The sequence below is a fragment of the Canis lupus genome, chromosome 14 (genome assembly GCF_011100685.1).
Source record: "Canis lupus familiaris isolate Mischka breed German Shepherd chromosome 14, alternate assembly UU_Cfam_GSD_1.0, whole genome shotgun sequence".
Lineage (NCBI taxonomy): Eukaryota > Metazoa > Chordata > Mammalia > Carnivora > Canidae > Canis > Canis lupus.
Genome location: NC_049235.1, coordinates 49421112 through 49440532, shown reverse-complemented (window position 1 = coordinate 49440532; position 19421 = coordinate 49421112). Strand labels below are relative to the sequence as shown.

The following is a 19421-nucleotide window of genomic DNA, read 5'->3' as shown; positions in this document are numbered from 1 at the left end:
GATCAATGATTTCCTATTTTGTGAAAGAATTTTAATAGGATGTCAGTTATCTATTAATTGAATATTTTAACAATGGACCAGTTTGGGGTTTGTTTGTTGGTCTGTTTGCTTTTTTGGAAGTTGGTATATGAATTACTATTTCAAGTTCTTAATTCTGGAAGTTCTATTCAAGTTTTCTATTTCTTCTTGTATTGTTTTGATAAAATAAGAAAATACATGTCAAGTACTCCTACCTGTGGAGCTTCCATTTTGTGACAAGGAGACAAAGAATACAGATACCAAGAATAAATAATACAAGAGTGGGGTAAAGAGTAAGAAAATCACAGAGCTATTTTACATCAAGTACAAAGTGAAGTCCTCTTCGTTTAAATGTGGTAAGAGTTTCCTAGGGTATTGTAAAAAAGTACCACAAACTGAGTGGTTTGTGGTTTTTTTTAAGATTTTATTTATTTGACAGAGAAAAAGAGAGAGAGAGAGCGCATAAGCAGGGGGAGTAGCAGGCAGAGGGAGAGGGGGAAGTAGGCTCCCCCTGATCAGAGAGCCTGATTTGGGGCTCAATCCCAGACCCTGAGATCATGACCTGAGCCAAAGGTAGACGTTTAACCAACTGAGCGACTCAGGCACCTCTACAAACTGAGGAGTTTAAACAAATATGTTTTCAGATTTCTAGAGGCTAGAGATAAGGAATCAAGCTACTAGCAATTAGTTCCTTCTAAGGGCTATGAAGGAAGGATCTGTTCAGGCTTCTCTTCTTGGTTTACAGATGCCATCTCCACGTTCAAAGATGCTCTTTTTATATGCATGTCTGTGTCCAAATTGGCCCTTTTTATAAGGATACCAATCATACTGATTTAGGGCCCATTGTAATAATTAATTACAGATGCAATGACCCAATTTCCAAGTAAGATCAAATTTCGTGGTACCAGATGTTAGGACTTCAACATATCAATCTTTTCTTTCTTTCTTTTCTGAAATGGTGGGAGGGAAAATTCAACTCATAACAGAAGATAACACAGTAGAGATCTGAATAAGGAAAGAAAGACAATTCTAAGAATATCTGGGGAAAAGAGTGTTCCACGCAGAGGGAGTAGCCAAAGGCTATGAGAAAGAAGCTTATCCAGCATTTCCCAAGAAAAATGTATATCCAGTGTGTGGTGCAAAATGAAGGAGGGGATGGGGGAAGGATGTGAATCAGAAATGAGTGGGAGACCAAATCAGGGGGAGGCTGGTACAAGGTGTCCGGTAGAATATGGTTAAGGACACAGAATTTATTCTGTGTGATACAGGAAAACACTGAGAGTTTTGAGCAGATGAGTGGCATGATCTGACTTTGTAGAGAATAAACAGCAAAGTCAAGTATAGAAGCAAAGAAGTTTGTTATGCAGTTATCATGATAATGCAGAGGAGAGATTATGGTGGTGACTAAGAGTAGAACAGTACTAGGATATATCATGAGAAATGATTTAACACTAGATACATTCTGACGATTGATCCCGAATATTTTATCAACAAGTTGGAATACTACTTAGAAACATTTAGGTTATTATCTCCAGACCACATGGTAATAGAAATTTGAACTTTAAATTTGGAGTGATGCAAGATGGCAGAACAGTAGGTGCCTCACTCACGTCCTCCCACACAAACTCGCAGTAGGACAGGCCTGTGATTAGACATTCTGAAACAAGTTCTTTTCCTTAAACTCCCAGAGCTCAGACTAAATTAAACCATTTCCAGTTTCCTTTCCTTTGATAGGTTGGTAGATTTGTTTTAATCCTATTTTACTTAAGGTATAGAGTTTTGAGCCCATAATTCTCTATGTTGTGAAAGCTTAAGGAGTCTTAACTATCCCCACTTCCAAACTATTCCACTTTTGCCCTTCCTAGGAGCTATGAAGATCTCAATCTTTGAGTGTGGTAAACAGTCAACATACTGAAGAAGCCCAGGTTGAGAGTTAGCTCAGTCTTTATATTTATTGCCAAGAGATTTTTCATTCTTATTTAAACTCGGCCTGCATTTTAAAAAGTGTTAAATTTTATATAGCATTCCTGGTAGTTTGAAGCTAGTAGGGTTTATCGAGAATGCATGTTCCAATAAAGGGACAGAAACATACACACAATGCTCATGAGAGAGTAAAATGGCAAGCTCTACGTGAATTCACAATGCAAATCAATCAGTTGAAAAGTAATGATGCTAAATGACAGACTTGAGTGGTTTCTTTACAAAAATGTATATTCATCTTTGTAATTTGTACATATTGTTTCTCAGCTTCATAATATGTACATATTATTGTTTCTAAGCCTCTATGCTTATGGTTCTTTTATTCAAGAGGCCCTGTTTCCTTTTGTTTTGCATATCCTGCTACTATACTATCTAGTGTTCGATGTAAATAATAATATAGAGATTAGGTGAAAAATTGTACAATACCTTGATTTAATTTAGGTGTTTTACTTTTGTTTGTTTGGTATCAGGATAAGAATCTGAAAAACAAAGCTGCTAATTATTAAATTAAAAAAAAACTTTTGATAATTCCACTTTTCACATAGACTTACATGAATTCACTATTGACTATAATGGTAATACTAGCATTATATTATTAAAAGTATATAATTCATAAATGTAAAGCTCTATAAATTCACAAACTATGTAAACCATTTTAACCAAATCAGTGATAAACAAAATTTCATGAGGACCCCCAGAAACTTCCCTTTGCACACTGCTTCTTCCACAGGACACCACTGGTAACCACTCTTTGGGTTTAAAACAACATAGATAGGGGATCCCTGGGTGGCACAGCGGTTTAGCGCCTGTCTTTGGCCCAGGGCGCGATCCTGGAGACCCGGGATCGAATCCCACGTCGGGCTCCCGGTGCATGGAGCCTGCTTCTCCCTCTGCCTGTGTCTCTGCCTCTCTCTCTCTCTCTCTCTGTGACTATCATAAATAAATAAAATTAAAAAAAAATAAATAAAACAACATAGATATAGATAAGCTATGAGTATTTTTGAGCTTCATATAGATACAGTCATAAGATGTAGCTTAAATTATGTTTTTGAAAAATATATTGTGTCTAGTTTTAGTTTATTTTCAATGCAGTTTAGTATTATGTATTATGCTATTGATGACCATTTGGGTTATTTCCACTTTGGGACTATTACAAATACTTCTTACATGAACTTAATTGTGCATTTTTTAAAAAGGCTTTATTTATTTATTCATGAGTCACAGAGAGAGAGAGAGAGAGAGAGAGGCAGAGACATGAATGGAGGGAGAAGCAGGCTCCATGCAGGGAGCCCGATGTGGGACTTGATCCCTGGTCTCCAGGATCACACCCTGAGACAAAAGCAAACACTCAACTGCTGAGCCGCCCAGGCATCCTTACTGTGCATGTTTTTTGATTGCCATATCTGTATGCAGATATTTCTTTGGGGCATATACTTAGGAATGGAAATGCTGTCATTGTTTTGCCAACTACAATACCTTGTCACTATTTTTCACATGTTACTTTTCCTATATTCTTTATTTTGCATCTTTTTATTCTTTCCGGACTTTTGTGTGGATATTCTTTATTAGCCTGACTTCTAGTTCCCTAATCCGGTAGTGCACTAAATTCTTAGTATTAGATAGTTCCTTTTTCATGCGTACAATTTTATTTGATATTTCAATAAATACACATTCAATAATTACACATTCTCTGATGAAATTCTTTATATGTTAATCTATTTTCTTCAACATACAAATTATAGTTCTTAATCCTACTTAGCTAATTCCCAAATCTGGGTCAATTATGGGTCTGTTTCTACTTTCTATTTTTTCTCTTAATTTCAGTTGTATAGTCAAGTCCCTTTTATAATCAGGTTTTTGGGGGATTTTGAGTTTTGTTTTCATTTTTACTAAATACTGGAAATAACATAAAAAATATAAAGTTTCCAGATAACGTTAATTACTTCCAAATAGGATTCATCCATTTCTCCTAGCAGATGTATTGATTATGTCATTTGATGTACTAAATGATACCCTGTGGTAGGTAATATTATTATTCCCATTTTATAGATAAAAGCATCAAAGTTTTAACTAACAGCAGTTGACTCACTATTGCCCTTGCTTATACAGATATTCTCCCTGGTTTACGGATCCCCGGGTGGCTCAGTGGTTAAGCATCTGCTTTTGGCTCAGGGCATGACCCCAGAGTCCTGGGATCGAGTCCCACATCGGGCTCTCTGTGGAGCCTGCTTCTCCCTCTCCCTATATCTCTGCCTCTCTCTCTCTCTCTCTCTGTGTGTCTCTCATGAATAAATAAATAAAATCTTAAAAAAATAATATATTCCCCCTGGTTTAGTCCTCCTTATTCAAGTGACAATTCGCCCATGTTCCTCTTGCCCCCATGATAAGTAGTGAGGCTCCTAAGTGTCCAGAAATGCTAAAAACCATGTTACAAATGGATTATGATAAGGAACATCCATTCCTGAGGCCATTTCATCATTTGGGTTCCTTCTAATTTTCCAACCTGGTTTTCTGCAATCAGACAACGATACTAAGGCTACTACTAATACCAATCAATAGGAATTCTTTATTTTCCCTCTAAAGTATATTCCCTCTCCAATTATAAATTTTGTCCCCACTCAGCATGATCTCTCCTCTTACCTCAGGCCACTTCTTTTTAGTATCCAAAAATCAACTCCATAAGAAAGTATCTAAAGAGAGAATCATTCTCATATTTAATTTGGCAATTACCTGTAAACTTTGCTTCTATTTCATTGTGGGTTGTGGTGGGTGAGAGTAAGGGAGGAAAATGATATGAGAAAGTAAAGGTGGAAGGAAATGCTCAAATTAACTCTATCAAACTACCTTGCCATGATAAATGAAGCAAACTGTCTAGAATAGTACTGTGTGGAAGAAACTGAATTTGCCTCATCCAGGTGGACCAGCCTGTCCCTACCCAGAGATTCTCCTTGACCACCAATGCTTCCCTCTCAGGATGATAAAGTCTCTCCTATTCATATTCTCAAAGATTCTTAAGCTTACATTTGTCCAAACTTTACTATACTGTTTTTACAACATCTAAATATGCTTCTGTCTCCCACTTGAACACCATAAGTCACTCTAGAGGCCAAAAGTAACATCTTATTCATCTATTTACTATGATGGCTCTATTCTTCCTCTCTCTCTCTCTCTCTCACACACACCACATACATCACTGAAATAGAGGTTGACATTTGTTCTGTACTTTCTCTCGGCCCCTTCTTCAACCCTTAGCCCAAAGCAATCTACCTCTGCTGTCTCAATAGTCCTCTTATTAACAACACTAGTTATTATCTTATGTTGTATCAAAAGAGCCCTTATTACCAAGTCCCATAAGTAGACTTAGGCTATCTTATTTAAGATCTCTGGAACAAATAACAGCTAATTACTCTCTCTTGAATTTCTCTCTTACTTCTATTTCCATGACAACTTTGACTAACCTCCTATGCCTCTGGCTATTCCTTTTCAATTTCTTCTGTGTGCTATAATTTCTCTATTGTGTCTCTATGTGCCTGTAGTCATTTACATTCCTCATTTCATTCCATACACTTCACCTAAGATAGCATCTGTTGGGGCCATCTGCCCCTAAAGAGAACTATACCAGTCTACCACATGGCCAATTGATCCACTGATTCCACTGATGACACCTTCCTTTATCTCTTTTCTTCACAACAGGTGTGCTTACCTATCTTTTTCAGGAAAAAGTACAATAATAAAAACAAAACTATGGATATGGAGGAAAATTTACTTTCTGCCAAAGTGCTATCAGGAAATCCATTCATCTGGGAAAGGAAACAACTCTATCAGCTTGGTAAAGATATCTGCCAGAACCACAGGGACAAAGTTAAGAGAATGTCAACCTGTGGGATTTCACAGAAGAATATTTCCTCTTGTTCTTTTATTGTCACCTATGCCTGGATTATATATTATCAAATTGATTCCATGACATCTAAATCCTACTGTAGACAAACAAAGAGAATCCATTCTGTACATCTTCAGAAACCAATTACAGCATTTGGTAGAATTCCAAACTGGCAAAATATGTGTTTGTGCTTAGTAGTAACCCCCTTATGCCACTTTGAATTTGTAGAGTTTTCCCTTTCCAAAGCTTCCTAATGTTCCCCAAGGCAGGAGAAAAAATAATTATATTTTTATTCCTGAAAGGAACACCAAGGAATACACTTAGAGTTGAGGATATGCAAAGTGCTAATAGGAGAATGAGAATTCCTTAATTCCCTATCAGGCTGCCAATCAGCAGACTGGCTTAAACCTGGAAGCTATCCTTTGAATCACATCTGATGTGCCTAAAATTTTTATTAAGAATATTCTTGGAAAACAAAACATCAACACTCAAAAAAAAAAAAAAACAAAAAGAATATTCTTGGAAATAGGAATGCCTGGGTGGCTCAGTTAAGCGCCCAACACTTGGTTTCAGCCCCATGATCACATCAGGCTCTCTGCTCAATGCAGAATCTGCTTCAGATTCTTTCCCTCTCACCTTTTGCCCCTCCCTGTTCTCATGCTCACTCTCTCTCTCAAATAAATAAATAAAATCTTCAAAATATATACTCTTGGAAATAATATAAATGTTTCATTCTTTGTGAATATTCTGAACCATTTAGGGTATTAGTTCATGGATTATTTTCTCTATTCTTTAAAAGATAAAAATATTTTTAAGAGCATAGAAGTAGACTATGTTTAATGTGAAATCCTCAGAACAATGGAAAAAAGGAATGTGAACTTTCAGGAGGTTTTAGAGGTAAAGCAACCTTATCAGTTACATCTTATCAATAGAAAGAAAATGAAGGGGGTAATACTGTAGTGTGCAGTTGTGAGGGGCCTTGAGAGCAATGACAGGAAGAATGAGTCAAAATTAATCCTCCTCAATCAATTCTCACTGACCATATCCCCTTAAAGTCTGAATTGCAAGTCTGATAAAAAAGAGATCCAGTTTCTAGAATTCACTCTTAGCAAAGACTACATTTTGGTGACTACAACTGTAAGTTGAAATGAAATTAGCTGATTTGATTTTCACTTAAAAACAAAACAAAACAAAACAAAACAAAACAATGGGAGTGTGCCTGGGTGACTCAGTTAAGCGTCTGCCTCTGGGTCAGGTTGTGATCCCAGGGTTCTGGGATCATCCCACATCAGATCCTCGGCCCCACAGGAAATCTGCTTTCCCTCTCCCTCTGCCTGCCACTCCCTCTGCCTGTGCTGGCTCTCTTTGTGTGTCAAATAAACAAATAAAATCTTTAAAAAACAAAACAAACAAAACAATGGGAATAAAATGCTTATAGACCAAAAGTCCAGTATCCAACTTTTATAGAAATAACCACAGTATTATAAGCTTGAAATTCTGAACTTATAGAAAATAAATTTATTACCTGCATTTAAATTACTACAACTGGATGGCTTAAAACTATAGAAATTTATTCTCTCACAGTACTGAGGGCTGAATTTCTGACATCAAAGTGTCAACAGGGCCATGCTCCCTCTGAAGCTCTAGGTAAGATTCCTTTCTCTTCCTAGACTCTGGTAGTTGATGGCAATCCTTGGACAAATCCTTGTCTTTAAGACCTTTATCAATCCAATCTGCCTCCATCTTCACATGACCTTCCTCCCGTGTTTATTTATGTTCTCTTCTCTTCATATAAAAGGACACCAGTTACAGGATTTAGGGTCCATCCTAATTCAGTATGATTTCATATTAATTAATGAACATTACATTTACAAAGACTTTTCCCAAATAGGGTCATATTCTGAGATTTCAGGTGGGTATTAATTTAGAGGAAATTGTATGCATGTACAAACAGGTTTTTCTTTTTCAAAGAAATATTTAGCTATAATTGTGGAGGACTTTTCTGCATTTTAATACTTGAGGAGCAGAGGGTCTTACCACAATGTTAGTGGAAAGAGACACAAGATTTCAATATATCCACCTGTGACAGTAACATACTTCTTTACTGTCTTCTCATTCAGTTTCAGTTATATATCATCGATATTGTGAATCACATCAATAGAAGAGATAGCTTGCTTCACTGATGTCTATTATGCCTATCAGCTTACTTTGTGGGATGGACTGCTATAAAATATGAAGCTCTACGTTGTACTTGGCCACCAATTTTGCAAACTGCAGCCACCTTCACAGACTGTCATGTATGCCTAGAGCACAACAATCAACCTGGGGTATCCTTTTCATTCTAGAGATTCCTTGTCTTTTTCTGTGTTGGATCTCCTGTTGTCTGCCCTGTCCCATTTTTATGGTTAAAGTCTACATTTTTGGGGAACACATTTTCTAGTACCTTCCAAATAAATTTCCCCTTGTTTATCTAAAATAAAACTTGAGAGCTAGGCCTAGTATAGAACTGTCAGTTAAAAATCATTTTTCTTCAAATATCTGAAGACATTACATTGTTTCTTGCTTCCAGTGTTGCTTATGAAAAATCCCAGACTTTCACTGGTATTCCAATTTGTTATGATCCCCCCTCCCCTTGTTTTTTTTGGTCTGTTTTAATTTCCGGGAAATCCTTCAACTTTGTAACACTTACAAAAGTACTTTTTTTTCTTGTGATCATTTTTTAAGTTTTATGATAGTCTTTGAATGTTTCTCTCCATATCATCTAATTTTTATCTTATAAATAGTCTCTATGATCACTATTAGGATACTGTTATTTTCTTTCTTTCTGCATAGTGTTTCTTCCTTACAAGTTGCTTTTTCTTTTATTTATTTCTATTTCTATCTTCCCTTTTAAACTTTCTCTCAAGATATCTCATAATTTATTTGCTTACTCATGATTAAGAGTGGCAGGAACAGGGTGCTCAAAAAGCAAATTGAAAGCTCTGAGTGTCTGGTAAGGACTGGCAAACTTGAACCCCCACTGAAGGGAGATATGGACAATTTTTACAAAATCCTGGATGTCAATCTTTTTTGTTTCGTATTTCATGGGAAGGCAAATTTCCCAGAGACAGATATTCTAGTCTCCTGTGGGAGAAGTCTGGTTGTCCACATCTTAGGAGTCAAGTGAAGGCACAAAAACCTTTGCAGCTATATATATGTGGTCCATTCACTTTTCTTGTTACAATATTGCACATTCACTCTCAACAGTCCAGTCCAAGAATAGTTTAACTTTTTTTAGCAAACAAATCTCCAGAATATTGTCAATGTAACAGAGAAGCAGTTTAATGAAACGGAAGAAATTATTAGGACTTTGGTTTTTAATCATCAGATATTCTTTAACACCATACTGCTTCACTCCTAGTTCCTGAATTTTTTGAAATTTTTAAATTTTGGCTCCTTTTTCTATTTCCAGGTTAGCGTTTGCTAACTGGGTAGTCCTGGTCCATCTATCTTCTAACTTCCAAAATGCTGTTGCAATTATTTTCTCTCCTGTCTTTGTGGGTCTTTATCTTTGAAAAAAACAATCCCTTTAATAAAATTTTATTGAAGCTTGAAAGGATCAATATTAGATATGTATATTTAATATGTCTTCAAGGCATAAAACTTTCAGGAGAAATTTTATTGTACAAAGTAATTTTCAACCCAGATAGGTAGGCTATGATCTTGATTGAAATACTATAAAATGTGGACTTGACTCAGATCTACAACAATGGTAGATCACTGGCTGAATTTTGTCCCAGAAGACAAGGTTCTAGAGTACTAGAGGCTAAGAGAAAATTCTAATAAGCAGCACCACTTGCAATAAACTTACTATGTTTATACAGGTAAGAATGACATGGAAAGGAGAAAAATTATGAAAGTTATGGAGTAATTAAAACTAGGCAATGATCATCAGTGGCTACTAACATCATAAAAAGAGACCATAAGATTTTACGTAACTCTTGATAAAGCTATATAGTTTTGGCAACACACTGGACATAAATCCATCAAGACTGTCATATATAATTATCAATTTATAGGAAATACAGGTGCCAGAATGTATCAAATGACATATAGGGGTGTATTCAAAAAAAAAAAAAAATCTTTACTGAGGGAAAATCTGTAGAAGAACCTTTAAAAACAATGGAATTGTTCTATACCTGCATTATTTAATATAGTAGCTACATGAGGTTATTGAGCACTTAGAAAGCATTTTAGTGTGATATTTTAAATTTTATTTAATTCTATGTTAAATTTTTCATTTAATTATTAAAATTTAAATGACTACATGTGGCTAGTTGCTACCACATCAGAGCAGATAGTTCTTTGGGACATTTCTCCAGTAACTAACAAGGAAAACAAGAGAGAAAAGGGGATCTTACTGAAAAGACTCAAAAACATGTCTTCCAATTACAATGTATAAATGTTTTTGGATTCTAATTAAAAGACATTGTACAAAATTATATTACTAAATGTTGGGACAAATGTGAACACTTATATTTCACGATATTAAAAAGTTAGTGTTACTTTGTGTCTGATAAGGATGTTATGATTGTATTTAAAAATAGTTTCCATCCAAAATATTTATGTAAAATATTTACAGATGAAATTATCTGTTAACTTAGATTAGGTTCAGCATAATCCAAAGTTGGGTGGAGGTACAGATAAAACAAGGTTGACCATAAGTCCATTGTTGATGCCTGTCATGGGCATGTGGGAGCACTTCACCTTATTCTTTTTACTCTTGAATATGCTAGAAAATTTCCACATACTTTTTATTTTAAAACCCACATTCCAACTCCAGTCATTCTAACTCTAATGAGCAACTACATTTGAGATCCCTAGGAAGAGGAAATAATGTAGCCAACTTTTAGGAAGAGCTCTAAGTGAAAATAGAAATATTTGAAATACATTGTATAAAGTGGTAGAAATCTCATCTTTACCCTTCAGGAAATTTTACTACACAATTATTTTAAATTTATTTGAGTTTTCATTATAACTCTAACTGAGGAATCAATTTTTCAAACTTAAGAATTTGGTACCTGTTAAGATCAGAACATAAAAGTTGGAGAAGCAATCAATACAAATATATACAACCTTTCAAAGCATTCTTATCATGCTTCATGTGAGGCTAATGAAGACTTAATTCAAGAGAGATAAAAAAATCTCTGCATGTGTCCCCTGTAAGTGTCTTCAGAATTAAAAACCTCAAATCTGACCACAGAGTATAAATACAGATATTTTTCTATCATTAAGATCATTATAAGAACCCATAAATTTGTACGTTTTAACAATTAGGATCAGATATAACAGACAGAACTAATAAAGTAACAGAAAACCCTAGGACTATAGCAGATATAGCCTTTCTCTTATTGGTTGAGGTTGTTTTTTTTTTTTTTTTTTTTTTTTTCTCTCTGACCATAAAACATTTTTGTACATATGTTTAATAAGTAGCCTTTGGGAGGAAAATCCTTAAATGAATTCCCTGGGGCCTTAAAGATATGCATCCATATAATAGCAGGCTTTACAATGACCACAAAAAAATCAAACTTTCTGATAAGTCTCATAAATTATCATGCAAATTAAAACCATTCTAGATGTTCAAAATTTGCAAGCATTACAGGGCTACTACTCCTATTGCTTATTCCTAATGTTCTTACTGGGATAAAGGAAAGGAGGAAAATTAGCAGGCACCATGCCTTCCAATTTATATATATTTTCTATTCTAAATCTCTTGTCAACTTTATTATCTCCATCTTAAAGTAGATTCAGAAAGGTTAATTCAGTTGCTCAATGTCACAGTTAGTGGAGGAGTAGATTTTAAACCTAGTTTGAATTAAATCCCAATATGATTTCTGTTACGGTAGTCTATCTTCTAGTCTACTTTGCTTTTGTATAGCTTTGATGTGTAGATAAGAAGGGGGGGGGGCAGGGGGAGAGACAGAGAGAGGAGAATTCCAGATATACTGTTAGAAAAGATGATTATCTAAAATAGGCTGCAAATTATACCTGCAAATTTCAGAAAATGTGAATGTCTTTGTTTCCTAAGGCTGTCATAACAAATTGCTATAAACTTGGTAGCTTAAAACAATAGAAATGTATTTTTTCAAAGTCTCTGGCAATATCTCCATCTTCCTCTGCACCCACCTCTGTGGTCTCTGCCACTCTGCCCTTAGAGTCATTCTTTCTTTCTTTGAAAAGTAGCATATATTTCCTGCCACTGATCTCTATCAGTCCATTTCCTATCTGTAGAACCTCAGAAGTCCAAGAGCCATCCTTTATTTCATCCTGTATCTGTCCTCTTCTGTCCAAGCTGACAGTGTCTCTGCTGGCATACCAGTGTCAAAAAACCTCTCATGTATGTCAAAGGGATCTATACTATTAGACACAGGGTTCTCCACATATCCTTCAAGAATAATCCTTTATCTATTCCTGACTTCTGCCGAGAGTGCTAATTGGATCCATGATCATACATATACTCAATTAATCAACAAAATTGAACCTTGAACCTCTCTTTCAAACATGCTTCCTACCAGTAAACCACCTACTAGTAGCATCTTTGCAATCTGGGTAGGCTAGAAGCTCCCCAAAAAACTCAAGTTCTGGTTCCATATTGTTTAACGGTTCTTTCCTTAATTTATCTCTTTCCTCTTACATTTTGCCACATGTAACAAATAGAACCCATGCCATATTTCTGACATTTTGCATGGTAATCTCTTCAGCTAAATATGCAAGTTTATTGCTTACAAGGTCTGCTTTCCACTCAATAATAGAAAATAAGCCAAGTTTTCTGCCACTTTATGACATGGACCACCTCTTCAGTTTCCAATAACATGTTTCTTATTTCCATCTGAGATCTCCCCAGAAGCATATTTTAATGTTCATTTTTCTACCAACAGTCTTTTCAAGGAAATCTAAGCTTTTCTCTGTTATGTATCTCAAAATTCTTCCAGCCTCTACCCATTAACTAATTCTGAAACCGTCTATATTTTTAAGTAATTTTTACAGTGACATTTCACTTCCCATTACCAAAATCTATTAGTTTCCTAGGGCCATTATAATGAACTACCCCAAACTTAGTGGTTTAAAACAACAGAAATTGTCACAGTTATGGAGGCAAAAAGTCTGAAATCAAGGTACTAACAGGGCTACATTCCCTCTAAACCATGTAGGGTAGGGGCAAACACTTTTTCTTCTCTTCCAGCGCTGGTGGCTACCAGCAATCCCTGGCATTTCCTGACAAACAGACATATCATTACAATCTCTTCAAGACTGTCTTTATATCACCTTCTCCTCTGTGTCTTCTCTTCTTGTCTGTATAATCTACGTCTGACTCACTCTTGTAAGGACGCCTGTGCTTGGATCAGGCCCTTCTAGGCAATCTCGGGTGATTTCATCTCAAGATCCTTAGGTTAATTCATCTGTAAAGACTGTTTATTTCAAATAAGGTCACATTCGTGGTTATGAGAAGTTAAGACAGACAAATATTTTTGAGGGTCTCCAATCAACCTACTATATTGAATTGTGTATGTGTATTTACCCACAGAAAGTCTATAGCTACATAAATCTGATTACAGATTTGTAGGATTCAAAAGTGTACAGCAAAGTATATCTCCTAATGGTGCTAAACTTCAAGTTACATACAATATTACATTTTAAAGACATTCTTTTGTATCTGATAAAAATACTGTATTCAATAAAATAAGTTAATAAAAGTAAAGAAATCTTCCCCCAGGGGAGTGATTATCAAACTGAATGCAAATATGAACCCTACTTAAAGGGACGGTGAGTTTATATTTGCATTCACCGTTTTGTCACTGCTTATAAAAGATATCAGATATCTGTTCTTTACATTTTACCATCAAACTAAATTTGAGAGACAGATGACGTTAAAATAGAGACATGTCAAAAAGAATTGTTTTTTTTTTTATAGCACAGGAATAAGATGAACCTAAATGTATTCTGAAACTAGAGGAAATGTCTTGATAGTACATGAAGTTTGCCCATGCTTTCAATTTGAATCATAAAGTCAACACATTTTTTTATTATTTATCTTGGTTTGGAGTTAATATACAAGCTACTATACATTTTTAATTCACTCTCGTTTTTAGTGGTCTAGGTATCCAATATTTCATACTTGGCTTAATTCCACCACATAGTTCAAGACTTCTGGACAACTACTCTGTAATAAGCCTACTCTTCTACAGGAGGATTTACCCATAGAGTTGACCATACAAAGATTATATCTGGGTGCCTATACATGGTTGATAATGCTCCTGGGACAAATCACCAATTCTTTAAAACTCACAAACAGCCATTACAACCAATTTTTTTTTGCTAGGAATAACTATATTATAGTACCGAAACTTACCATTTTGTGTAAAAGAGTGAATTATCTGTATATGATACTTTTATTCCTGAAAAAAAAAAAAAGAAGAATGCTTTATTTTCTAAGTTGCTAGTGTAAAACTTTTCTTCGTGGAGACCTTTGTTGAGAGAGTACACTATCCCTAATGATAAACTGCATATGTGTTTTATCACGATAATAAGAAATAAACATAAAAATAAAAGCGCTAGAGAAAAAGGACAAGATAAAGAAAAACTTAGGAAATTTCTGCATGATCAATGCAATATCTTCTTTTACCCTGAAAATACTTGGTTGTTCTAAAGATCAGAGAAAATCACAAATTTCCTGGTGTATTTCCTTTTAGAAACTGGTGTCAAGGTTGAGTTCTATGTCCTGATTAATATTATGTCAACATGATCAGTTTATGCAGGTAGAAGTAGGTAGATATTTGATAACTATATTTAATTTTTAAAATATTGATAACCTACTCTGTCACAGTTCTGGATCTCGGGAGTTATAAAGCAATATAATAAAAAAATTTCTTTACAGAATATAAGAAACTGGCCCCACACACATGCTTTTCTCAAAATTATGATTAATCTTCTCCCCACTCCTACCCCACGTGACACACACAAGATATATCTTCATCTAAAACTCAGTTCCAGGTATTTCAGCACATCAAGAGACTCACCATAATGTCAACCCTACCAATTTAGCTCATTATAACTGAGCATCTGCCACTTTAGTCCATTTTACCCATTCTGATTGCCAGATTAGCAGATTAGGGTTAGCAGACTGCTAACCCTAGGGTTTGGAAGGGCTGGGGACAGATATTTTAATCTTGATTAAACTAAACCTTCACAAAGACACCAAGGGAGTTTTGGAGAATGTACACTATGAGACATGTTGTAGACTACTGTACCTCAATGATTTAGAAGTACTGTCAGGATTCATAAAAACTTTCCTTGGATGGATTGGTTTTGGTAAAGGTGGAAATGAAAGAAGTTTGATGACTATTTGCCTGACCTCCTGATGAAGATGTTTGTCTCGAGTCTTCAAATAGGTGCTCAAAACAGATGGAATTGGAACACCTCTAAGAGTGCCTTTGTCATAAAGCCATTTTGGATACAAGATTTATAAGACAATTCTTATCGGTAATACAATGTTTTCAAAGATATTTCCAAATAACTTAAGTCATATTTTGGCTCTAATACAAATTATTTATTTCAACTCTTTGTAAATGTTCCCAGCTTTTGGGAAAAGTTTTATTATTTATTTATTTATTTATTTATTTATTTAATTTATTTATTTTGGGGGGGGGATTTTTAAATTCATTTTTCATCACAGCTTATTATACCCAGGTAATTTGCCAAGTTTCCAAAGTATTGCTAATTCAAATAAAACTATTCTTAACCTCCGAATAAAAATCTAATTCACTGAAGAATTACTTGGTTAGAGAACATTTTTACTATAGGTGTCTCTGCAGAATTCATTAGCTGATAATACTGTTAAGGCTGCATAGATCTGAAGGAAAGTATTACATGAATTGTGGTCACATTTGATTAGATATGAACCTGAGGGAATAATTCCATACATCAAGGTAATAGGAGAATGAGCTCACCTGCAATGCTTTGTCAGTGATGAATTTCACTCTCTGCTAAACATGAAACTTAATTTTTAAGGAGGATACAAGAATCACATGCATACCACATTTAGAGGTGAAACTATTTAATCTTATACTTTGCTATAAAATGTATTTCAGGTCTAATCATTAGATACCAGAAAATAGCCCTTGCTGCTAAAGTAAGTCAGTAATTTATGTGTCTCTGACAATTTAAAATTGCTTAGCTTGCACCTCTAAAGTGAAATTTAGAAATTAGCAACAGGAAATGATATACTTATGTCAGGAAAAAATAAATACTGTAACTCTAACTTATATGTGACATATTCATGATGACTTTGGGCTTTTCTCTTGTACACCTTTTTTTTTTTCCTTCTTCAGATCTTCAAGGGAATTTATTAGCCCTTTTCCTTTTATCTCTGCTTAAAATTTCCATGGAAATGTAATTATGGGCTAAGATTCTATTATTTTAGTAGGAACAGCAAGAAATGACATTAGGAAAGATAATGACAGAAAAAAATAAATATTTGTTTTACGTTACACATTTTGTTAAATGATTGATTTACCTTATCTCAGTACACATTTACAACAGCTTTTCAAGGCAGATGTAATAGGATTCCAAAATAGAACTATTCTTGTCTCAGATTTGACTGAGGCCCTGATGGCAAAAGAGAAAAGAGATAGGTCTGAAGCAAATTGCCTGACCTACACAGAGCATGCAAAAGAGCATCTGCCATACAATTTTGCAAGTCCTTGTTCAACATCTAAATCAATACTATTGATAAAGAGGAGTTTTGGAGGGAATTTCTTTGGAGGTGGTAAAGAGGCATGGAATCCATGTGTGAAAAGAGATACTCCTCATTTTAAGACACATAGAGGGTATATTAAGTCTCAGAGAACTTGACTTTGTCCTTCATGAGATATTGAGACACTGCCAGACTGATCTCTTAAAAGGTCCAAATGTATATAGTTGCTCCAAGGGTGAGTTGGGAAGTAGCTGCACTTTCACTTGTCAACGACAGTGTTTCAGGGAACTAACTGTGGATATTTTGACAGGAGCCAACAGGAGCTTCTTTTGAATCTCAGCAAATAAGATACATAAAGAGATAACGAGACTACTGTAGGGGATCTCCCTCCAAATGTTCATTTATTCACTCATTCCTCCAAAAAACACTTACTGAATGTCTACTGCATCTTTTTAGGCATAGGAGATACAAAAATAAATAAAATAGGTAACATTTGCCTTCTAAAATCTCATGAGGAAAGACAGACAATAAACAAATATATCAAATTATGAAAAGTGCTTTGGAGAAAAAAAAAAAAAAGCCATGAACAAGAATAAAAGAGGTCAAGTAGAAAAGGATAACCAGAAGCTCAAAGAGGGAGTACAGTTAGAGGAACCTCTGAGAAATTAAAATGCCCAAGGAAAGAATCAACATTCAATATCTACCAAGCTTAGAAAACACAAAAGCCATTTCTTTAGAAGACAGATTTTCACATCTCCTCTCTCTCTGAACCCATCCTAATACTGGAGGAGCCAGAAGCAAACAAGTGAGGAGATGAAATGTTAGGGGATAGGAAGAAGAGGAAAATTAGTAGAACAGTAAATGAAGAAGCTGACCACACCTGCCTTCCCTATTGCTGGTTTTCACCCTGCAAAATATTCAAGGTGTGAGAGGGGAGGGGTTTTAACCTCAACTTAAGGTCGGAATTTGGATTGTTCAACTGCACCAACATTTTCATGAAATGAGAGCAAATACTCTTTTGACTAGAAGTGCCCTCGGGAATTTTTTTTTTTTTTTTTTTTTTTTTTTTTTTTAAATCAGAGTGACTACAAAGTCATGGGACTTCTCTTGAGATTTCATGCTAGGAGAGATAAACAACTAATTCACCAAGGTCATCAATGGATGTGGGAGGAAAATAATGCTTAATGATTGCGCCCTATTGAGTTCTGTTCTTTCAACTTAACAGTGGCAGTTGGCATTACTATCCTTAGAGGAGAAACTGAAGCTTACAGACTGAATTCACCTACTGAAGTTTTATACAACAACAATGAAGTACTGAAGCCAGAAAGCAAATATGGGAAAATCAAAGTTATAACTGACTTGTGTGGAAGAGGCACTCTTTGGCCCCATCTTCTTCAAGGGGAAGATCATTCAAGAATAAGCACTTCTTGGGATCCCTGGGTGGCGCAGGGGTTTGGCGCCTGCCTTTGGCCCAGGGCGCGATCCTGGAGACCCGGGATCGAATCCCACATCGGGCTTCCGGTGCATGGAGCCTGCTTCTCCCTCTGCCTGTGTCTCTTTCTCTCTCTGTGACTATCATAAATAAATAAACATTTAAAAAAAAATAAAATAAAATAAAAAAAAAAAGAATAAGCACTTCTTTGTGAAAGATTCTTTTTTCTTAAAGTTCTTTATGAGCCATACAGCTTGAAGTTCAAGTTTTGTGTTGAGAAAGAGAACGTTTCTTTGTTAAATGTATAATCCTGAATATGGTAGCATTGTTCTCCCACTTCCATAGACATGATTAGCCTATCTTATCCTTTGCCCACTCACTCATTTGCCCAACCTGATCAAAACTCATTAGCATTGTAAGGTAGAGTTCTAAACTAATTATTAATATTGGTGTAGTGCTTAGATTTACAATGCACTTTCAAGTAAATAATTATTTGATCTCACAACAACCCCCAAAAGAACAATTATTACTAAGATTACTTTATCCTAATACTGGAAAATAAAACCGAAGCTAAAAGAGTCTGAGAGAATTGCTCAGAGTCATAATGCTACTGTGAGACCTTGAACATGACTCTTATGGCTCACAGTTTAATGTTTTTAAGGGAGACTTAAGAAGATTAAAGAAGGCACTTTTACTGTAATAGATAAAAGGAAATTAAATTAACCATTTGTGTTGGAAACAGATATGCCAAATACTTTGCAGTTTTCACCACTTTTAGATTTAATATCTGCTATAGTCTTTTTTCCTTTAGCTATACAAATGCCTTCTGGGACTTGCCACTGAGATGAGTTGTTTGTTTGAAGGTTCTGATTAAATTGTCTTTGGGCTCTCCTCATCTCTAGTTAACTTTTACAGCCCATTCCCAATGTTTCATATGTGGTGGGAAAATTCAGTTGCTTACTTTTGTTTCTTAAAGGAAAACAAGGCTTTGTCTACAAAATTCTAACAAACAATAAATATTAAACACAACTCTGTCAATGAATTTCACACAATCATTTCCCTCTTTTCATGAAATTAACATACATACATTTGAGATGTTAATAGACCTTATACGTATCATTCAAATCTTCATCAAGTATAATTAATAAAATGAGCTTCAAGATTGTAATGCTGTTGAAATATCACAAAAATCCATTGTCTATAAATGTGCAATCATTTATTCCTTTGAGTAATTGATCTTTGCCCAACTTATATTTAATGTCCCTAACTGCAAGTCTATCATTTGTTAGAAATTTGTTGGTATAACATATTAAAAAAAAAACCTACAAATGTATATTTTTTATACAATTGAACATAAAAAATTAAAAATGGCAAATCCA

The 19421-nt window shown here is 35.0% G+C and overlaps 1 long non-coding RNA gene across 13 annotated transcripts in view; it reads right to left on the bottom strand.

The window, feature by feature from the left end:
• LOC111098831 overlaps positions 1 to 19421 on the bottom strand; it is a 187261-nt gene that overhangs the window by 139774 nt on the left and 28066 nt on the right. For 9 of the 13 annotated variants that reach the window (XR_005369721.1, XR_005369723.1, XR_005369714.1 and 6 more), the window contains 2 exons: positions 14268 to 14313; positions 2425 to 2477 (listed from right to left, as the gene is read on the bottom strand). The exons of 1 other annotated variant lie outside the window; for it this stretch is intronic. This is a non-coding gene — a long non-coding RNA (uncharacterized LOC111098831). The remainder of the gene's footprint in view (positions 1 to 2424; positions 2478 to 14267; positions 14314 to 19421) is intronic. 3 more of the 13 variants (XR_005369720.1, XR_005369719.1, XR_005369717.1) reach the window with 1 other exon arrangement.